This window comes from Crocodylus siamensis, chromosome 5 (assembly GCF_052110815.1).
Source record: "Crocodylus siamensis isolate JL-2025a chromosome 5, ASM5211081v1, whole genome shotgun sequence".
Taxonomy (NCBI): domain Eukaryota; kingdom Metazoa; phylum Chordata; order Crocodylia; family Crocodylidae; genus Crocodylus; species Crocodylus siamensis.
In genome coordinates this window covers 195,012,152-195,035,388 of record NC_143399.1, presented here as the reverse complement: position 1 = coordinate 195,035,388, position 23,237 = coordinate 195,012,152, and the positions used below count along the sequence as shown (strand labels likewise).

The window sequence follows — 23,237 nt, the reverse complement described above, 5'->3', positions numbered from 1 at the left end:
GAGTACTGGGGTCAAACAACCCCAGCAAGGTGTACACCTAGCCTCCTCTTAAAGACCCCCAGGGTAGGAGCCAGCACCACTTCTCTTGGAAGTTGGTTCCAGATCCTAGCCGCCCTGACAGTGAAGTAGCGCCTTCTGATGTCTAGCCTAAATCTACCCTCTGCCAGCTTGTGACTGTTATTCCTGGTCACTCCTGGTACTGCTGGGGGGAACAGTACCCAATGCCTGCTGGCCCCCTCTGACTAGTTTGTAACAGGCCACTAGATCCCCCACTAGGTGTTGTGCGAGGTGAGGGGAATCAGCCTGCTCAAAAAACCCAAACTCCAAAGACACTTTACTAAACAAACTTGAGGAAACCCCAGTGGTCACCAGCATAGACCTGTTGTCATTGGTAATGTTTGGGGGAGAAGGGGAAATATGACAAAGCTAATCTGATAATATGATCTTCCAAAGACTCAGCTGCTAGAGATGTCAATAAGTAGGAGAGGTGGAAACCTGCTGAGGAAAATTCTTGTCAGAGTAAAAGCAAATAACCTGTGGGCTTGGGAACATGGTACTTAATGCTAGCATTGTTTGCTCCTTATTTACTATTATAGACTAACATCTTTATTTGTTTTGTCTCAGTGATTTGTGTACACTTGCTGTAAGGTAAGTTGTGTTGGTGGAGTCTCTTATGTGGAAACTGGAGCCTAGCACCGTGGGACAGTATATGCAGAGCTGTATCTATTTAATCTTGTAACTGACAGGAAGACTAGGGCATAACAACAATGTCTGTCAAACTGTATATGCCTTGAAAATGGTGATAAGATGAGCTGTGCCTGTCACATAATGTCACTAACAAGCCTTCATTTTGATTTGGAATGCCTGGAAATAGGACAAGTCTACAAAGCAGATGGAAACTTATCACTTGTGCTAATTTAATTTCAAAATAGCGATGAAGTAACAGTTAACATGACCAGATGGGGAATTAGCATTGATGTGAAGAAAGTTGGCTGAAATAAGCAAGATCTAAGGCAGGATTTGAGAGCAAGTGTAGTTGCTATAAAACCATAGATAAATAGGGCAAAAGGGACCTCCAGAAGTCATCAACCCCAACTCCCTCCTCCAGGCTGGAACTTCCCTGCCTGCATCTCAGAAGGTGACTTCTTTGTGTAAAGGAGGAACAACAGCATCAGAGCTTAAAGAACGAAGGTTATATGGGAAGGAACAGGAGATGAGCAGATGTGTAAGTAGTGCCATTACAGTGAAAAAGCCTGAATGCAAAGATAGTGTGAAGGATCATCTGGGAGGGAATTCAGGAAAAGGATACGTTGTCGATGAGCAAGGCTTGGAAGGCCTACCAGGAATTATCAATATCCAGGAAAGATTTCACCAGGGGCAAAGGACATTTCCTGGGGAAAGAAATAAATGAGTAGTTATTAACAAGTGTATTATTGCCAGTCTAGTATAAATATTAGTAGCTTTGGCCTTGTGGCCCATCCTTTTTCTTTCTACCAAGGATTACTTTCCACTCTTCAGCACGCTGGCCCTGCTATCAGTCTTGTTATTGAAGGCTTCTCTCATTTTTCTGGTGGATAGAAAGTAAAATTGTCTTCTGAATGCAGGCTGCCTAGGATCACTCTTAGCTTGTCTAACTGGTCACACGAGAATGTTGCAAGCATAGTTTGTTTTCCTAGAGCAGTGTTGCTGGGGATCTGGAAAAGACAGGCTAATTATGCTTTAGCTAACCCCTGTTTCTCAACATGTGCTGGTGGGAGGTAACTAATCTTCTGAACAAGTTGCCAACTGCTACCCAGAAAAAAGTGATGCTGAGAAGTGGTGCAAGATAAGTCTGATCTGCATGGAAATTTTATTTTTCTTCTTCTGGACCAGGGACAGGTATTACACACAAACTGGTTTAAGTTATGAGAAACTGGTTTAAACCTGTAACAAAACAGATGTTCAGTGCACATAAACCAGTTTGAAAATGGCTAAAACTGATCTGAGATAAACCTAGTTGAATGTAGTATCAGACTTAACTGCTGCTGTACACTACTTCATGTTGGCAACCAACCTTGGAGCTTCCCTAACACCGGCCTTGGAGTTCATGTAAACTCTGATCATTTTTCTGAACCATCCAGTGTTTGCTTTTAGCAATTTTTGATAACAGCTGTATAGGTTAAATTGACCTGTCTGTCTTTCACCTGCTTATAACAGGTTAAAGCCTGCCTATGTGGCACTTATTTCAGTCACCTTATATCTAAGGTGAGGACAGGTCAAAACTGCCTCCTCTCTGAGGGATCTGGCTGACAGCCAAGGGTTTGGGAAACTTGTGTTCATGTTCCAGGTCAATCACAACTGTCTATGCTATTTCATGTAAGTCACTGGCCCCAGATCCCAAAGGAGGCTTAGATAAAATTTATGTCAAAACCGTGTTCCTCAAGATCTTCCTCAGCCTGGCTATAGTATGCGATGCATGAAGTACAGTGGGGACTGTTGCTTCCTTTTAACTCAGTGATGGTACCACTGCTGCTCCAACATTTTAATGCAAAAGTAGGGTGCGCTGGTGTTTTAGCTCATGACTCTTTTCTATAAGAGGCAAAGCATCTTTGTAGCAGGGGCCAGGACTGCTGTCAACACCAGGATATATGGGCCTGCTCACTTACTCTGCGTTTCTAGCCCAGGTATAGGGGCAAAGCTTTAAAGCAAAGGATGAGCATGAGCCTTCATCCCGTAATAGCCAGCACTCAATGCTTAGGCCAACTCCCAGGAGGTGGGAAATGTGGGTATCAACCCTCTCAGACTGAGGGTGGATGTTAACCTAGAAATTCCCCATCCTAGGCAAATGCTCTAACCACCAAGCTCTTAGAGAGAAGAAAGACACCAGTATGAACCCTGCCTTCTCCTCTGCCACCAGCAGCAGTCCCTCGGTTTGAGGGCGACCTCTACCACAGCTCACAGGCGGCTCTTGAGGCAAGTCCAATCCTCAACCCATCCGCACATGCTGCAGGTCTTTTCACAGCGGGGAGGCAGCTGCTGTCCCTCTCCTTTTCCTTCCTCCGCTCTCTTTTCTCCGCTTTGAGGGCGAGATGCCTGCCCTTGATGCGGGCAGCTGCTTGGTTGAGGCGGAGGCATCGTCTTCGCTGCAGTCCGTTGCCAGCCTTACCCAGACTCCCTGGTGGCGAACTTTTAGTATCGGGGACACCCCATTCGCCAGAGATAATGATTGTTATCGTCACCATTTCCAGGCCCTGTTAGTTCACCCATGCCTGTGTCCAGCCCTTGACGCCAGCACCTGTTTTCCCAGGGTGGCTGCTGCGTGACATCACGGCGTGACAGAGCTATGAGTTTTGGGGGGTCGAGCGTATCCTGGCGTTGCACAGCGAGGCACCCCCACAAGAGGCCTGTGGGCCCTGCCTGGCAACAGGCTCAAGGCTGTCTCAGCCCCACGAGGCCTGGTAAGCAGGCAGAAAAGGAGCAGAGGATACTGAGCGACCTCCGCTCTGCCTGCAGAGACAGCTCCGCCCACACCCTGCCTCTGGTGTCATGGCGGCCGTGGGCTCGTCACGTGAGGGGCGGGGAGTGCGCAGGCGCGTCCCGAGCCGGGGGCGGGGCTTCGCCGCCGCCGGGCGCGTGAGGGGACGATGCTGCCGGGCCGGGGCCGCTGGAGCCGGGGTGAGTGCGGGGCTGGGCTGAGCCGGCCGCGGCCCTCAGTCATTCATCCCTCCCCCGCGCAGGTGCCGGTCCTGGGCGCCCCGCTCCCGGCACTGGCCTGGCCCTGGGGAGCCCCCGGTTTGCAGCCGGGGTTGGGCCGCCCTGCCCGGGGGGTTGTGCGGGTGTTTCGGGCGGCCGGCAGATCGCAGACGACTCGCCAGGCGCCTGCGTGGTCTTGATCCGCGGTTCCCAAACTCTGGCAGGTTGCGCATCACCGATTGAAAATACCACTTTCGTGGTCGCGAGTCACGGAATAACTCCGCTCGTGGGTCCGTGCGCGGCGGACGGGGACCCGCCGGGCTGCGTCCCTCGCCCGCCTTTGCAGGGTGGGGGGACTTCATGGTCCCTCCGTGGCCTTTCCGTTGTGGCAGCGATGGCTGGAGTGGATGAAAGAGCCCAGACCTTTCTGCTGCCAGCTGTGTTGGTCTGCAGGCGGTGCAGAAGGGCTGGCTCTTCCCTGCCTACCGCAGAGACCGTGTTTTGGACACTGCTGCTAAAAACACAGTCAGTCCCTTGCTCAGCTTCTGCACAGGTGTGGATGAGACTAATGAAACCCTAGACCTGTCCTGTCCTCTGCCTCTTGGTATCCATGCCAAGACAGGTTGGTAAGGACAGACAGGACCTGTGTGCAAGCAGCATGCAAAGCGCAGCTCCAGTTCTTCCAAAAAAAATTTAATCTCATGACTTGGCTTTGTTGCTTCTGTAAACAATCAGTCCTTTATGCACTGTCCTGAACGTTGATCATTGAGACAGAGGTGCTGTTAAGAGATTTCAGGAGTGTGATAGTTGCACAGGTGATTTGACTCACTAGCACTCTAGCATTTGCTATCACGTTGGTAATGCTGGAGCAAGCACTGTATTTTTAAGATTGCATGACTTCATTCAGGAGGGAGAGTGCAGGCATGCGATCATGCTCGCACAAGTTTCCCTGTTCTCACAGTTCTGTTCTGCTTTAATGTGGACCCCATAATGCGCTCGTCTGCCTTCTCGCCGTCATTGTGCAGTGCAGTCTCTTTTGAATTTATGATCACATAATCTCTCTCTGGAGACTAAAGCAATTACATAGAAAAGTTGTATTAGGAAAATTAATCTATTAGCTGCCTTCTCATGTAATTCAGAAGTGAGAAAGAAGAGCCAGCTCTCTGTACATTGCAGCTGGGGAGCCTCCTCTCCAATCCATCCTCTTAAACTAAATAGCCAACACCTGGGTCAGAACTGCTGACATCTAGACCTCATTACCGAGCTGAGAAGAGGTCTTGGGGGGGTTCAGATAATCAACCAGTTGCTGCCCTGCTTCCCTCCCAAACCTCTCAGAAGAACCCAGTGTCTTCTGCTTCTTGCTTTTCCCCAGCAGCAGATAAGCTAAGCTCCTGCAGAGTTTAGGAGCACTGCATCAGCAGGGGAGGGGAAAGAACAAGCCTGCAGTAACTGCAATAAGGCCTCATCTGTCTGCCTCAACTAAAGGAGCCAGCAGGCTTTGAAGGGTGTATTTGTTGAGGGATCCTGACTGCAGACTTAAGAGCCTGTTGCCTGGTTCCCATAATATGAAGATATGGATGGTTTCTGAAGAGATGATTGTGGTTCTGTTGTACACAAGATTAAAACTCTAAAAATGTCCTGATCATTGCTTGTGTGCCCATGATTATAGGGAACTGGTAAAATACTGAGCAGATGACCTTAGTAACAATTCTCATAGCAATGCAAAATCAGAATAAGTGAAATACCAAGTCATTCAAGAGAAAAGGACTCCAGAAACAGAACAGGGAAGGAAATGCTATGGTGAGTTAGTAGGACTTTGGAAATCTTTCTCTGCATACTATACCATCAGAATTCATACTAATAGTGATCACAAAGAAAGGAACAGTCTCTTTGGAACAGAGGCATGTGATGAGCAACGTAAAAGGGATAAAAAAAATTAGTTGTCACTGAGTATCATGTAGTGATGGAAGATGGAGAGCTGCGTAGGAGGAGAAGGTACAGTCTGCCTGGAAAAAACAGAAGGGGGGAACTCTTCTTCCTTTTATCTGTTGATGATTGTCAAGGTATTGCAGCAAGTTTGTGAAGTTGAAACGAAGTGTAGCTTCGTTTCAACTCCCTGTTGACTAGTGAAGCTGGAAATGTAAAGGGGAAGCCAGCAGTTAAGGAGACAAAATAAAGTTTGGGATGATATTGTTCAAGAATAGAATGGTTGCTCATTTTGCCAACTTTCTGAAACACTAGCGAATAGCATCTCCTGTCTGAGCTGAAAAATATCAGATCATTAACCATCAATGAACTTGAGTAAGAATAAATAGCACACTTGGGTCTTCAAGAAATTCTGGGTTGAAAGTGCTTTTGCTTGCTGTTCAAGGACAAGTATGCAGGTTGTTTTAGAAGTATAGGGATAAAGACTTATTTTACTTGCATTAAACCATTTGTTTGGAGGTAGTGAAGCTTTTGTAAGTTTCAGCTCCTGCTAAAGGACATGGGAAACCCGTAAGGACAAATTGTCATCCTTCTCTAACCATATAGCAGGTCTTGGTGGGGAAAAAAGTGGAGCTGTGGCTACTGTGTCATCTATACAGAGCAACAGTGAGAGGAAAGATTTGTTTGACATCTTTGACCGGCTGTGTAGTTGGTAGAGATGTTAGCTTTCAGGCACAAAATGCTCTTCCTCAAGCCTCAGAAATAAGCGGACAGCTGAAGCTAAATACCAGTTAAAACTTCTGTGTTAGCTCTTTATGGCAATAGAAGTGGTCCTTTAAAAAAAGGAAAGTGGGCTGTAGAGAGCAAATAAGTTGTCAGAAATAACACAGTGATGCCATTTCATCTCCCTTTCTGATGATGCTGTTGGAGCAGCAGCTGGGACTTTTTTTTTTTTTTTTTTGGAGTCTGAAAAGCAGGTAAGAACCCCCCACCCTGCTCTCCACAACCCTCTCTCTTCCCCTCCTGTGATCAGTGGCATGTCCCCCCTGCCCCTGGTTCTCTGCAGCCCCAACTGGAATGGGTGGGAGGGCCTCATGCTCCCCTGTAGCTGGAGCAGGGAGGAGAGGAGGTGTTGAGTTGGGGAGAGGGGAGGTTCTTCCCTGATTTCAGAACTTAAACATCCATGGCTGCTGCTCCCAAGCCGTGGTCTACCTGCACCAATGGGGGTGGGGGGAAGCTGGGGGTGGAGATAATCATGCAGCCCTGGTTACTGCTCCTGCACCCCCCACCCCTTTACAAAATCCTTGATTTGTTCATGGAAGTAGTCCCAGAGAAAGTGAAGAACAGCCTAAATTCACTTAATTATGGGTTAAAGTACAATTCAAAAAAGAAAGCAGCACAGAGATTTTGGTTTTATAGCCACTCTTTAGCAACATATGGAAAAAATGTCTGAGTGGCTTGTTTGGTCTGTCTTTGAATGCTTCCCTTATGAGTCAGTGTTAATTGTGTACTAAAATTTTTAAAATGTAAATATACTTGATTTCTAAATTCTGTACAACCCTCTTATTCCATTATAATGGGCAAAAGCTAACTTTTAAGCAGCACCTGATCCCAGGTATATATAAGAATACACTGGTTTTACTGCCTCCTAAAATCTCCTGTTTAAGATGGGGAGGTACAAGCGTATGGAGCTAAAGACATTGCTTCATGCATGCTAAGGATGGATTGAATGTCCATGTGATCGTCTGTTAGAATCATACGCGTCTCTGCCTCTTGTACAACATTGGGCTCAAATAAAAGAGGGATTTTTGTAGGGCTATATCATCATCAGTGTTAGCTTTCAGATGAGAAGGCAGATCCTCTGGTGTGATTTCTTTCAGTGGTTTGAAACTGGACTGAGCAGCACTGGTGTGCGCTATAACATCCATCAGTGGAAAGAGTCTTCATGATGACAGGAGGGGTGTTTAACTGATATACCCATGCAAAAAACCCAAAAAACTAACCAAAAGCTACCAAAACTCAGCAGATTGTGTGAAGGGACAGAGTTGTCACAATTTACTAAAGAGATTAATCTTTTCTGTCTCTGGGGTCTGTGGACCTGTTTTTGCAAACTTTACTCAGATAAAACTCAGCTTTTTATTTCCAAGGACATTTTTTTCCCCTGCCAGGATTTCTGGATCAGGCATTTTCAAACTCAGGCTGCTCCCTGATGCTTTAAAATTACTTTTGTTCCTAACCAGCATGTCACAACTCTAGTTAGTGGAAATAAATTTTTCTTGTCTCTGCTATTAGAGCGGACAAGCGTAGGAATTTTTTTCTTTCACACTTGGAACTGTACTTCCAAGTACTGAGAGAGAGAACAGGAAGTTAAAGTGAAATGTAATCCATGTTCCTCCTTTTCTGCTTCCCAGGGGCTGAGTGTCCAGTATCTGCTGAAAAAGGAGTTGGGAAAGCTGTGTTCTGTCCCAAAACTGACCGACTTTTTAGGAACTTTGTGGTGCCTCCCTTAATTTCATCCAACTCTTCCCATGTTCTACTGCTTTCTTCTCTCTCTGCCTTACTTTTGCCTTTCCTGCTGAACTGCTGCTTGAAATGTGTACGTAGAAGATTGCACTTGTGCTGCTGCTCAGCACTTGGACATGAATGCACTGCAGGGCATTTAGGGACTCAAGTTCAGCCTTACACGTTCCATCTGTTCAGAGTGGTTTTTAGACTGGAGGATGTTGGAGCCCCAGCTTCTATGTGTGACACAGCGACGGTTGTTGTGGGAGCAAGAAGCACAGACTCCTGCTCTTCTGTCCCAGAACTCAGATTTGCTAAGCTTTCCCATAGCTCCAGTTACTGTAGTTTGAGAGCCTCACAGCCTTTACTGTACGTCTCCTAATGCGTGAAAGAGGTGGGAATGTAGCGTTACTCCCATTTTACAGAGGGGAGCTGAAGTGTAAAGTGACTTGCTCAACTCATTTGTCCTGTGGCTCAGCAGTACCCTATCCATGAGGCCATACTACCCACCAGGCCTGATGGGGTGGCAGATCAAAGGCCCCTGCTGTGAGGGAGGGAGTGGGGGCTGGGGCACTGCTCAGGTGGGGCGGGCGCAGGACGAGCTGCGGCTCGTCGGAGGGATGCAGGACGGGTGGCTTCTGCTGTTGTGTGTGGCACGGGGAGGCGTGTCTACCCTCAGATATGCACAGGGAGTGGGTGGGGTGGGCTGCATCTAGGGCAGCACTGGGCAGGCAGTGTTGGTGGCAGTGCTGGGAGTCAGCTACAGGAGGGGGGCTGCAGCCACTCCAAAAATCATTGTAGCTGGCCCACAGCCCCCCTCCCAGCACGGCAGCTGCCTGCCCTGCACAGATCCGGCCCTCCTCCCCCTGGTTCCCTCCCGGACGAACAGTGGGAGCAGCAGTGGGAGCTGCTGGACGAGTTGTACACTGTGGCGGGACTGCCCCCCCCTTCCTGTGCCCCCATAACGAGCTGTGGCTCCATCCCGTGCCCCCACTCCACCCTGGCTGGGCGGTGCCTGCCCCAGCCCCACACCCTCCTCATGGTGGGAGCCTTGATCTGCGCCCCACCGTGCCCCTCCCTCCTCCTGTCTCCTCTTCCGCCACACCAGACTTAACAGCTGCACGCAGGTCTCCAAGCTGCTGGCTCTGCTACTCGCTGCCCATGTACTGCGTTGCGGCTGCGTCCACGCACAGGACATCTATTGGCCAAATTACTGGCTGAATCAGGCTGATCTCCAGTATAGACAATTTTCTCTGTATTGGTGCTGATCCGATATTGGACTGATGTATCGGTGCACCTCCAATCTCCAGGATTCCTCCATGCTGACACCAGTTTCAGCAGGCAGTCTTGAGAACGTGGCCTCCTGTATGGCTGCCTCTAGAAATTTAAGTCTTCCATTGAAGAAAACTGCCTGAAAAGCAAGGAGGACTTCATTCAGCAAATCCTACAGTCTTGGCACAAAAAAATGAACCTTTTTTTTTTTTTTTTGTTTACAGGGTGGAAGCTGTACGTCTCAGCTCTTCCACCTGGTGCTAATACCAAGGGTCTCCTCTTCAGTTCTGTGCTGGAAGTGTAAAATCAATGGGATCAAAGAGAGATTTGTATTTTTGCCTTGCCAGAAGTCTCAATTGGCTTCAAGATTCAAATAAAACTTTGTTTGAACTGTTTCTTGAGCTTGTTCTAGCTATTTTGAGGTAATGTTTATTACTAAAATATCCAGACCTGTAATATATTCATGTACTTGTAAGAATTTTCCATCACCTCAGGAAGCAGGGGGAAGAAAATCAACAGGAGCTAGGAATGCTTACCAGCTTAGAAAGAGTAAGTTATAAAATGGTTACCCTAGAGCTGCGGTTGCTTGGCTTTTCCAAATATAAAGACCATTTTTCCCCCAGGATACCTTTCAGAGAAGTTCCTATAGAAAGAATGCCCTAGGAAGAGATATGGATTAGGTAGTTGGAAATAAAGATGCTGTTATAGGAGGGGTTGTGCTTATATATTTTTCTATGAACATATAATATTCATATTATACTTTGTGCTTAGAGCCACTGGGCTAATACCTGCTCCTTCAGTAGAAATGCAATTGTGCATGCTAGCTCTAAACTGTTGCTTTAAGTTTCCAGGCATAGCAAATACATTGCCAACTTTTTTTTTGAATACTTTATACATCAAAAATAATTTACATAAGGTAAAAAATTGCAATAGATTCTGGTTGACCAGCTTCAGCTGTGGAGGCAGACTGCAGACTGTGTTGCAGTTGCTAGCTCATAGATTAGCATAGGAAGTTAATGTGGCTGTTGTCTTGGGAGAGTTAGTCATAGTTTCATAGTAGATAGGGTCGGAAGGGACCTGAGCAGATCATCAAGTCCGACTCCCTGCCATAGCAGGAAAGAGTATTGGGGTCAAACAGCCCTGGCAAGGTGTTCATCCAGCCTCCTCTTAAAGACCCCCAGGGCAGCAGCCAGCACTACTTCTCTTGGTAGTTGGTTCCAGATCCTAGCTGCCCTGACCGTGAAGTAGCGCCTCCTGATGTCTAGTCTGAGTCTACCCTCTGCCAACTTGGGACCGTTATTTCTTGTCTCTCCTGGTAGTGCTCGGGGGAACAGGGACTCCCCCAGTGCCTGCTGGTCCCCCCTGACTAGTTTGTAACAGGCCACTAGATCCCCCCTTAGCCTTCTCTTGTGGAGGCTAAACAGGTTCAGGTCCCATAGCCTCTCCTCGTAGGGCCTGCCCTGCTGCCCCCTGATCATGCAAGTGGTCCTCCTCTGGACCCTCTCCATGTTGTCCACATCCCTCCTGAAGAGCGGCACCCAGAACTGGACGCAGTACTCCAGCTGCGGCCTGACCAGTGTCGCATAGAGGGGGAGTATTGCCGCCGTGGACCTGCTTGAGATGCATCTGTGGATGCATTACAACAGTGCGGTTGACCTTCCTGACTGCGTCCCCGCACTGTCGGCCCATGTTCATTTTGACATCAATAATGACTCCAAGATCCTTTTCTGCCTCTGCACTGATGAGAAGGGAGTTCCCCAGCCTGTAGGTATGCTGCTGGTGCAGTACCTTGCACTTGTCAGTGTTGAAACCCATCCTGTTCTCATCTGCACCGCCCCCCCTTGCCCCCCCGTAACCTGTCTAGCTCCGATTGTAGCCTATTCCTTCCTTCTGGCGTGCCCATGTCCCACCACATCTTAGTGTCATCAGCAGATTTGAACAGGGTGCTTTTTATACCCCCATCCAAGTCGCTGATGAAAATGTTGAACAGTGCGGGCCTGAGGACCGAGCCCTGGGGGACCCCACCGCCCACATCCCTCCAGGTCGAATAAGACCCATCCTTCACCACTCTCTGGGTGCGGTCCTCCAACCAACTAGTGACCTATTTGACTGTGTAGGTATCAATGCTGCAGTCTCCAAGTTTTTTAATAAGAATGGGGTGAGAGACGGTGTCGAAGGCCTTCCTGAAGTCCAGAAAGACCATATCCACTGCGACACCTACATCTAAGGATTTTGTGACCTGGTCATAGAAGGCCACCAGGTTGGACTGACAGGACCTGCCTCTAATGAATCCGTGTTGGTTGCCCCTAAGCATAATCTCCCCTGCTGGGCCCTCACAGACATGCACCAGGATAATTCTCTTAAAAAGCTTACCCAGGACTGAGGTAAGACTAACTGGCCTATAGTTTCCTGCCTAACTGTGAAGACTTAACTCTGCTAATGTATTTAGATGTAATTTTCCAGATAATAGAGGAAAAAAAGCATTAGAACAAGAAGAAAGTGCGCAAACAACTTTGTGCTTCAAGTTTCAACCTCTTATGGTGTGAAGAAAATAAGCTGATAGGCTGTGAATTCTAGCTCTGGTTGGCGAGATGGAAACAGATTGTCCCCTTCATGCTGGCTCCATGAGGACAGCTGTGACCTTTGGGAATGATGATATTTGTCAGTCCTGTTGAAGCAGCCTTGCCTAACTAATGCTTCTGACCCTCACATGCAGGCAGCCTAGGTGTCCTGTAAAGTTCTTTCGTCTGAGCCCAAAAATGCTTTAGATATAGTTTCTCCTGCGCAATTGAAAGTGAAATCCTGCGGTGAATTCTATGCAACATTTTGTCTTCATGGATCTTATTGCAGGATTGGACCTTAGTCCAACCTGCCACATGAGTTCAGCCAGGAATGTGTGTGTAGTATGCTGTGCATGCTCAATACAGACAAGCTCAGTGAAATCAAACCTAATTTTTAGTGGCCCACTCGAAAGTACTTTTGCTCACAGAGGTATATTTGGCCGCCAAATGTAAGTGCTATTTCCCAGCTTTTTTTGTCCGAAGAATTATTCAAAAGAAGTCTCAGGATTTTCTTATAATGGGGGGAAAATGTGTTTTCACTTGTACTAGCTCTAGGAAAAACAAGCCAAACCACTTTTGCTCAATTAACAAACAGAGAATTGAGAAGAAGAAAAGTCTAAAAAATTTCAGCCAGAACACTGTAAGTTTACAAGTTCAACTGATTTGAAAAGCAAGGAGCAAATGGGCGATCAGAATGGAAATATTTGTACAGCTTTAACAGTCCCCTAACGCTCCTGTTACAATCCATGGTGGGTAGGTGCTGTGATGATGGGTGTTTCAGTAATATCCTAGATTGGTGGTTCTCAACCTTTTTAGATTCAAGGTTTAGATAACTGATGTGAACTGAGTGGTGCCCCATTTCAAAAATTAACTTATGATACTTATTACAGTGCATACCTCTTTGCAGAGGGGCTGGGCAATAGGGGTGCTTGAACAGCCAGGCAGGGACTGAGCCTGGGTCAGTGCTTATCTGCTTTATCACCTCGTAGCTGGCTTATCTACTTACACCTCGGGGCATACTTCAGAGTATCTTGGGGCACACTTGGGTGCTCCTACCCCCTGGCTGAGAATCGCTGTCCTAGATGTAGTTAGCGTTTGCACTTCTGCAGTAATCAGCAGCACAAAGTCTTACCACTGCTTGTGCTGCCAAACATATGGATCATGCATTAGTTTAAAAAAAAATTCACAGTGCTCTCTCTGGGGCAGGAGATGCAGCCAAATCAGAAATAGTTTTGCAGCATTCATTTCCTAAGATCTCATCCAAATTAGCCTGTCGTCAGAGAGAGACGTGTGCTTGTTACTAGCCTCCTTGGGACTTATAAGCAGTACTCGGAAGCAAAGTGTTCAGTGTCAGGCTCAGTGTTTTATTGTTTGTTGGGACTGAAGAGACCAGCTGGATTTGACCTAGCTGCAGTAAATATGTTTTCACCACGTAACCTTGCCTGTTTTTGTGGTGTTGGCTCTGCTGGAGAAAGGTGAGCACTTTTTTTGCCCCCCTACTAATGTTTTGTATACATCCTTTTCTTTTAGGGCTCTAATTTACAAAGGAATAAGTAGGTAGCTTTTAAACCTTTATAAATGTATTGGGGAAATCTACTTCCATGGGGTTGACCTTGCAGGCTTTTTAGCATATGTCTGATTAGTGTTGTACCGAGCACTGGAGTCTTGTTGAAAACTGTAGTGTGTTTAGATATGAACGCTTGCTTGTTTAATGGAGGAGAGGCTGAATCAAAGGCCACTGTTCAATGTATCTTTAATTATATAGCTGTGTCTGCAAGGGGTGATTGGTGGATGACTCCCAGGATGTGTGTTGTTTGCATTACAAAATACCCACAGATTTAAAAACAAAATTTTTTTTGGAACTAGCACACAGGTCTTCCCATTTGTCTAGGAGCTGTTTCAGCTAGTGAAAAGAAAATACCCTTGCACTGATGAGAACAGAAATCTTTGTTAGCATCTCAAAGTAAGAGGATGTCGTGAGTGGCATGCTGTGTGTTTGTGTGCCAGATGGCTTAAAATGACAGCCAGCATCACCACACGTTAATCCTACATTACCACACGTTGTTAAGAAGAGGGCTAGGCAAGAGAATGCCGTAGGTGGACTGGTGCCAGGTGTGTGGGTAGACAGCATCATCCTGGCATGAAAGGAGGACTGTGCAGCACAGCTGGGTAAACCCAGCTTTTGACCACCACTTCATTAGCTTGGCGTTGAGCACTTTCTGGTATTTATAAGTTGGTATTTCTAATCCAAATGTACTTGAATTCTCTAAGCATGAACTGGACTCTTATGAATCTGATGCCAGGCTGTATCACTTATCAGACCTAACTTTGGTATTCTGCCTGTGTTATCCTGTGTATTGATGAGAGAGTCTGCTATTGAGGTGATTTTATTTTCCCCTTCCAAAGAAGTCTAGCTGTTCTGCACCTATACACCCTGGTTGGTTAAATCTGTGCAAGCGTGAGGGTACCCTATTGTACTCCATCACCCAGCAAAGGGTCACACCAACATGTTTTTCATAGGTGCTCAGCACCTGCAGCTTCCGTGGACTGCAGTTCAGTTCATTGCTGACCATTAGACAGCACTTGTGAAAATCAGGTGACAATTAGCCTGTTTCCCTATCTGTAAAATTAAGTAAATATACTGTATTTGGAGGTTAAATTGCCTGTTGAGTGCCTTAATGGCAGGAGCTGTAATATGAAGATATATTAATGTGTTGTATACTTTACTTCAGATGTAGGAAGGTGGGTGTGTGCAACTCCTTCTGATTTCAGTAAAATGCCGTGACTCCCATTTGACCCTGAGGTCATCAGCGACTTGCTTAGGTCTTTCAGAGCTGCTTTTCATAGACTCATCTTATTTAAATGAATGGGCATGTACTCCTAGATTTGTACTGTGCAATTAGGATATGGCAAACTTTATCCCGCATCCCCAGAATCGGGCCTCCTGGCATGCCATGTGCATGACAGGACTCATGATATTTTAGGATCCAGGATAAAATTTGTCATATCCCAATCTTGCAACAGGTGGGTGAGGAGCCCACGATTGAGGACTCTGTCCCTGATGCCAGGGTGCTCCAGGAAATGCAGTACTGGGGCTGGTCCCTGATGTTGCGCTTCCCATTGCACCCTTTCAACTTGCATGGGGAGCTCCCAGCTGATGGGATCTCTGTGCATCAGCAGGCTGACAGCTGGGATTCAGCCTTGCATGCGGCCTGCCAATGTCCCCATGTGAAATATTTTTGTGACTAGTTTCTTGTTTGGTTGCACCATTAATTGCCTGACTGTATGGCAGGTTTACTATTTATGATGTGATTTAGATGTTAATTGCCATGAACATAATGTCTGTAGGTGGCCTTAGAGCCTTTTCCTCCTTATTTACTCACAGCTGGTTGCTGGCCATTATATAGATTGACCATTTTTAATGGTTTTCAGCTTGAGAAAGTTGCCTAATTTCTCCCCCCATTCTCCTTCTGTTTCCTCAATTTACAAGTTAAGAAACTGGGGGAATGAGATTTGTGTTGTGATGCTTTAAAGTGAAAAGCCCGTGTAAGAACTGAGATTACACACTAGTTTGTTGCAACATAATAGTCTCATTTGCAGTGTACAGTAGCTGACTCCTTCTGTAATGGCAATAATTTAAACAGTTGGAAACCCTGCGTTTGATGAATGAAAGAAAATCCTCTTCAGTAGATTATGCTGGTGGGTGAGTCTCATGTGCTAGTAAGAAGATGGTAGAAACTCATTTGTCGGGAGTCAAATCGGGTGGATTAATGGTCAGCTGTTTGCTTTTGCTCTTCAGTCTAAGCTTTTGTTTAAGTATATGTTTCTGACCTTTGAACAGAAGAAAATCATTGGCGTGTGAGCCAAGTGTCAGACACTGCAGTGATATCTGCTGAAATGGTAGTTCTTGGGTGGTATGAAAAGGTTAATTAGTGTTAACTGTAAATCCAGGAGAACATAAGGATTGCCATTTCCAGGGTCCAACCATAGATCAGTGATTCTCAACCTTTTTTCAGACTCAAGGTACCCCTTGGCAGACTTGATGCGCTCCTGGGAAAATGCCAGCTCTTAGTTTTCACTTGTTTCTTGACAACAGAAATATAACAGAGCAATTTTTCTGTTGCAAAGAACTGAGGAAGACCCCAATGTTTTTGATACTATGGATTCTTATTTGAGTCTTCTGGGTTTACCTTGTGAACCGTGTTTGTACATTTAACAGTGCTTAGCATTGTGCGGCACCCTACAGCACCCTTGAAAGGACCTCTCTCAAGGCTTTGCAGAGGCTCCTAGGGTGTCTATAGTTTTAAGAGGTGTGGTACTTGATGGGGCATGCCTTTTGCTGCTTCTGAGGGTTCATGTACAAGCAGCAGCTCTTTAATCTGAGAGGTTTCCCCCTAAAGACTTTGGCAAACTGCCAGATTTCTGCCAGCACCTCCCTCAGCTCTGGAAGTTGGTCTCCTGTCTTAGACCTGTAGATGCAGAGACCTCCCATCTGAGCCCCAGCTGGTGGTGCAGGTAACAGGGGTCCCCTGGGTGTGCTGGAAGATAATCCTGGCTCGCGTTACTTGCATCAGAGACCACCTGGACTTTGTCAGGCAGGGATGGGCAGATTCCTTTGCGGCGGCCCAGAGCAGGGAGCTGCCCATGCCACGTTCTCCGAGCTGCTTGCTTCAGAAGGGCAAGGCCATCCTGCCACCAACCTTCCTTGCCCATGTCCAACAGGTCTGATGAGAGGGCAGTCTCTGGCTGCCACATCCCACAGCCCTCTGGAGCTTTTTGTGGGACACCTGCCTTAGCAGCCCCCCTGGCATTCTCTGCTACCGCCTCTGAGCAGCCTAGGGGATATCAAACCTGTCATCCTCATCACCTTCATATACTCATACTCCATAACATTCACCACCTTGCCCTCACTTTTGTCTAGACACAAGCTGGTGACGGTCTTTTGAGGGTGAGGAGCCCTGGTGGATCTCTACTGCACCTCAATCCCATGACCCACCGGGGATATAGGCTGGCAAGTCCTGCATGCAGTCTTCAAGCAGAGTTTCACTGGGCAACGTCCTTTGACTCCTTAGATGCCTTCATGGGGCAGTAGGCACTAACCACATTTCTGTGCTTGGTGCCCTCCCTTGGCATATTGGTTATTAGCCTGTAACCTTTACTCCCATTCCTGTTGTTTATTGTCCCAAGGAATCAGTTGTTGTGCAACTAGTAGTTGTCCTGGTGGGTCTAGGCTCAGTGTCACGGCACAGTAGTCTTGTTTCACGCAGTGGCAGAGAGTAGAGGCCAATGGGGAAGGCAAACGGGGTATGTCCAGAATGCCCAGTGAAGATGACTTCAGTTCTTACTGCTGTTAAGGATAAACTTTTGCTCCAAACATGGAAATTGTTTTCATGCAATTATTGCAAGTGACACCTAAACTTGACTTGGTGATTGGGAGAGTGCTGCCCCCCTCCCAGTCTAACCCATTTTTATTATACTGTAAACACTGCTTTTTCCAGAAACTGTGTAGAGATGAAAACTAAAAACAATGTTGGTGCAGGAATTGGGGGAGAGGGGGAAACTTTGTTAACAAAGACTTCGCTGTTGCCCAAGCTCTGCATCGGAAGGAAGGAAGCTGTTGGCAAGTTAAGGATATCAAAGGAGGAAACACAGATACTTGGATAAAGCTATGGTAATGAAGCGATGTTTTCTCCTGAGTATTGTAGCCACTCCTTCAGAAAGATCTTCCACAGGTTTGTCCCCTTACTTCCACCGACAACTATAATATCAGTTTTAGCAACTTCTTACGTTTCTGATTAAAAAACTAGGAGCGCGCACACACCCATACACATCTCTTGTCTTCCCTTCACTAAAAAGGTCGAGCACTTCCAGGCAACCTTACAGGAAGTTAGTGGCATGTTTCAGAAGACCTATTTTGGAGAAGCCAAAGCTGTATTTATATTGTTTTCTCACACAGTTCTGACTCCTGTTTCAAAAAATTGAGGTTAACCTGTTCCTCTGTTTGACCTCTGACAAACCCAAGTTTTGGCAGAGTGACAACATCTAGTCAGAAGGTGAGTTTACAAAACCTTTGAGGCGAAGCCGAACATATGCTGGTCTTTAAGCAAGGGCTGGTTAAAGTTCTTCTAACCGTCCCTTACTCTTTAAGCCAAACTCTTGTGAAATGCATTCTGTACTTTAGTGTTTTCCTGCAATGTTTGAAGGCTCAGGTGTCAGGAAGTTCAATGTTTGTTAGAATGAGTTACGTGTTGGGGCAGGGACAGCTGTTTGACATTCAGTGTCATTGTTTCTGGCCACTTATTAATGGATTTAAACATTAGCACTTCGGATGATTGATTCAGTTCCTAGGTTAGGAATGGGAGGAGGTGGTGTATCTTACTACTTATGTCAAGGAGGTGAGTGATATTGAAATGAGATGCAGTATAGTTTCTCCAGGATGTTCCTGGGTGTCAGGGTTTGGGGATTTTTCCCTGCTCTGCTGACTGACATGCTTTTAGTAAACTGCTCAAACTCTATCAATGCAGTATTTAGACTCCTGTTAAAAAAGGCAAAAAAAAGGTAATAAGTAACTTGGACAATTTTTGTTAATTCTGTTACTCGTCACTAACAAAGAGATGATGAAAGGATAGCTTTCATTTTGTTCATTTGACTTTTTTAATACAATTTTATAATTTTCCCAGTTATAAATGTAGGAGAGTTGTAACCAAGATGGTCCAAATAATATGCGAGATGTAAAAGTTGTTTAGAAATGAGGCAAGTGGTTTTCTGGTGATATCTTTTATTGGACCAACTGTACAGTTGGGGGAGAGGTTAAACAAGCTTTTGGGCACAAAATGCCTTCCTTCATTTTGTGCTGGAGAGCTGTCTGGCATCTCTCCGAATTAGATAGCTAATACATTTTGCTTCCCAGGTATATGTGGACAGTTTTTCCACTTCTGTGGGTCTCTTTGAGAAGCTATGGCTGGCAGAAAAACGTTTTAGAAATGGGGCTGTTTGGTCAATCCTCAGGATTGTGCTTGAATTTTTTCACCACTTCTTTTTCTGTCTGCCTGACTGCTTGAAATCTATGTTTACCTGAAAATGTAGAAAATCTCTCCCAGTCCTGTGTTGCTATGTCTTGTGCTTCCATTTCCCTACCTACAAACAGGTTGTGATGTTCTTGATACAGGAACTGCTTTCAGTGCTTGGCCAGTATATGATGAGTGTCCCTCAGGGCTCTAGCATTATAGATGATAAATAATATCCCCTGATTTACTGCACAGGATATTGTGATGTTTAATTAACCTTTGTAATGTGCTCTGAGATAATTGGTGGTGTTAATGGGTATAAATGTTCATTATGAGGCTTAATATCTTATCTGTAGACAAAAAATGCTGGTATCTCTTCTTGGTTTGTATTCATCCAGGATGTTCTTCTGGAGGAGAGAGAATAATTGTTTGCTTAAGGTATTTTGAGAATTCCTATGTTGACAGCTATTGCCTTTCAATAATGATGGGGAAAATGCCATAGCTGACTCCAGTCTGGTCCATGCTGTAACCCCAAGGGACCTTATTAAGAACAGTCCCTCTGGTATGCGTAAAGCCTGCATTGCTATATTGTATTTGATCTGATTGCATTTTTAGTTAGGTTACTCTTCACGCCACAAAACAGTCATGCTTTAATCGTGTGTTAGAACGGGCCTCTTGTGGTGACTACATCTTTGTATTTGCAACATAAATGAGGTTGTACTTTTATCCGTTGGTAGAATTTATCATCTGGTTAATTAAATTTCGCTTCTTTCCTTAAAGGGTTTGGAGTGAACTATTTAAGCCTGCTGCCTTTGCCTAGGTGAACTCTAAGGCCACTAACACAGAATGGTGTATTTAATTGTGTGATCAGGAATGCTGATGCTACCCAGGCAGTGTGTATATGTAAGTGCCTACAAAAATCAGTATTTCTAAATAGACCTTAAATCTTCACCACACTCCTTCTCAGTGCATCCCGAGCTGAGTGGTGAGGACACTGGTAAGAGATCCTGAGATAAGAGCAGGTAGGTAGCCTGAGAGGCAGGTTCTTCTTCACAGGCTCTGGATGTGTGAGCAGCTTGCTGGCTCAGCAGTATATGATTCAGCTTTTAATCCTGCAGTTTCAAAATCCTGCAGGAGGAGGTCAGCTGGGAGAAAAAGACATTACCTTGAGCGCTTACAACACCAGTCTAATGGGATAAAGTTGTGTTCCAGAAAAGTTTGCAGAGCTAGAGAGGTGAGCAGCTTGGCTTAGAGAGATGGCCTTACTGGCGGTAACCAGATAGCGTGGATAGAGGGGAGGAGGCTGTGCTCTGCTAACCGAGCAGGGAGGGGAGTAGGCAAATTGGATCTTAAGCTGTGTGCTTGGAGCCCAGGTCAGTTTGCTATAAGCATAGTACAAAGCAGGATTTTTCTTGTGTTGGAGTCAGGAAGGTGAGGGCTGGGTGGAGACATCCACCAGGCCCTTCATATATGCTGTCTTGACCTGTTAGTGTTCTTGCCCTGGAGGTGGGGCTGGCTTTGCCCTGCAGTTCCAACCTTGTGCTTCCTTCCAGCAATCATATACATCTATTCCTTGGGTCTGGCTAGCACAACGATTCTCAACCAGGGTGCTAGGGCACTCCGGGGTGCCACAAGGTATGAGGAAATGATCCAAGCTCAGGCTTGTCCCTGCCTAAATGATCCCCCACCCTTACTGCCCAGGGCCTTGTGTAAGGAGGTAAGCCCTGTAATATACACACTCGTTTTTTAAATTGGGTGTCATGCAAATAAGCAAAGTTATGGGGGGGGGGGACTGGAGTCCAGTGGGAGGTGCCTTGAGTCTAAAAAAGGTCAAGAACCACTGGGCTAGCCTGCCCAAGAAATTGAGTAAACATTGCAGGGAGCCTGCAATGAGCTCTTTGGTGGTGTGGCAGTACTGCTAGCTCTACCTGAGCTCACAAGGTTAAAGCTAGCTCAGACATGACTATGTGAGTTAGTCTTTGCAGGGCAGGTTTACTCTTAGATGTCTTTGAAAGAAAATGGCTGTCAAAGGAAGCATGAAGATAGAAGGTAATCTGTGGTCAGAAATGGTTGGTCTGTGCTGCAAGCAATGTGCTTCTGTGTGCGTGAGTCAAGGGTTGTAATTGTGCGTGTACCTCTCATGAGGTTCAGTAAGAAAAAGTGCAAATTCCTGTACTTAGAACGAAACAATCCCAGGCACTAGTACAGGCTGGAGGCTGACTGGCTGGGCAGCAGCTCTGCAGAAAAGGACCTGGGGGTTACAGTGCACAATAAAATGCATATGAGCCAACAGTGTGCCCTTGTTGCCAGGAAGGCTAACAGCCTACTGTGCTGCATTGGTGGGTGTGTTGCCAGCAGATATGAGGAGAGGCTGAGGGAGCTGGTCATATTTAGTCTGGAGAAGAAACAACTGAGAAGGGATTCAATAGCAGCAGCCTTCAACTGCCTAAAGTGGGGTTCAGAAGAGGCTGGAGCTGGACTGTTCTTAGTGGTGACAGATGACACAAGGAGCAATGGGCTCAAGTTGCAGCAAGGGAAGTTTTAAGTTAGATATTAGGAAAAATTTTCTCATGAGGAGGGTAATAGAGCACTGGAACAGGTTTCCCAGAGAGGTTGGGGAATCTCCATCCTTGGAGGTTTTTAAGACCTGGGTAGACAAAGCTTTGGCTGGGATGATCTAGTTGAGGATAGTCTTGCTTTGAGCAGGGGGTTGGACTAGATGTGACCTCCTGAGGTCCCTACCAACCCTAATTTTCTATGATTCTCTGACAGCCAGTGGGAATGGGAAGACCTGTACCATATATAGAGAAATAGCATATTCACCTAGATCTGATATTAAAGCAGATTTCTCTCCTCTGCTGCCATGCAGATAACTGGCTAATGCAATGTCCAGAAACTTCTGAGCCATGGGTGGGAACAACTTATGCCCATATGCTGCTGGCCTCTGTGCTGATGCATATATTTGCCTATAGTGTAGATGAGCTCTAATGGTTTGCAGGTCAACCAGCCAGAGCCAGGATTATACTGGCCATCCACTTGCCTTGCCTTGCTTTTCTGCATCCTTCTGCGTTTTCTGGAACTTGGGTTCACTGTGGCAACATCCTTGACTTACATTAACATGGAGAATAGAAGACCAGTTTGTTTTTTACACTGAGCCACCTAGATCTGGGGGGGAGGGGGAAATATTCAGAAATCTACAGATCTTTTTGGTATCCTTACTAGAGCATTGGAGAATGGGCATTTTCCACCAGTTGAGCAGGTCAGCTGTATGGAGAAGGGACGGCACACGACCTAAATCCTGTTATGTCACACTTAAGCTTTCAGGCTTAAACCATGTCAGCTGGTTCTTTGCGCAGGGCTGAAATTCAGCCAGCTGGTAAATATTTATCTGAAAAACTTTAAGTAAGTAAAGGAGCAGTAGATGGTCTGAGTTGACGAACTATGTTTGAATTGTGACAGGCTCTTAGCCAAATCCTTTAGGGTCTGATCCTGCACCACTGCAAGAAGTGCAAGTTCTTCACTGTAGACTTCAGTAGAAACCTGATCACAGCTGTCATCCCTTTTGTGTTTACTACTTACAAGGAATGCGATGTTTTCAGGACATGTAGACATTTTATAGTTTTGAAGATGACTTAGATGCACATCTTATTCCAATTTGTTCCTTGCCAGACTCATTTGGGGAGTTCTGGTGAAGACTTCTGACATGCTGAGAAATCTGGTCTTTTACAAATATTGAAAGTTACAGAAAGATGGAAAGGTTTTGTTTGTTTTTTTTTAAACTATGCAAATTTACCACATACATAATATAATTAAATTAGGGCTATCTACCTCAGCCATTCCCATTCTGTGGTACATGTACCACCAGTGGTATGCAGACAACCTGTCAGTGGTAGATGGCAGCAGTAGGTAGGGTGCTCGGGGCACTCGTGCCCGGTGGGGTGCAGCTGTGGCCAGCACTGCACGTCTCGACAAGGGTTGCAGCTTCTACTGGGCCGTCTGTATCACTAGAGCTCCCTGTGCATGTATGCAGCCCTTGTACTTGTCGGGCATGGGAGGTAAGGCCTGCATGCTGGAAGTGGCTGTCTTCCCCACTGGAGCTCTGCGGCATGGGAGGAAAGCCCCAGGCACCTTCCCCTGGAGGTGGAAAGGCAGCTGGTTTCAGCATGCGGGGCTTCCCTCCTGTGCCTGGCGAGTGCAGGGAGTGCCAGTGATACAGACTGCCCGGCAGAGGACGCACCCCTCACTGCGATGTGCAGTGCTGGCCGGAGCCGCACCCCGCTGAGTGCCTTGAGCTCCC

At 46.3% G+C, this 23,237-nt stretch overlaps 1 protein-coding gene across 3 annotated transcripts in view; it reads left to right on the top strand.

The window, feature by feature from the left end:
- The first annotated feature begins 3,586 nt into the window (after nt 1-3,586).
- The window catches only part of GALNT11 (polypeptide N-acetylgalactosaminyltransferase 11), a 72,669-nt gene continuing 53,018 nt past the window's right edge, over nt 3,587-23,237 (top strand). Inside the window, exon 1 of one of the 3 annotated variants that reach the window (XM_090047716.1) lies at nt 3,587-3,654. The gene's annotated coding sequence lies outside the window, so the exon portion shown is untranslated. Of the gene's footprint in view, nt 3,655-13,323; nt 13,409-18,238; nt 18,329-23,237 lie in introns of those variants that run through there. The other 2 variants (XM_090047718.1, XM_090047717.1) reach the window with 2 other exon arrangements.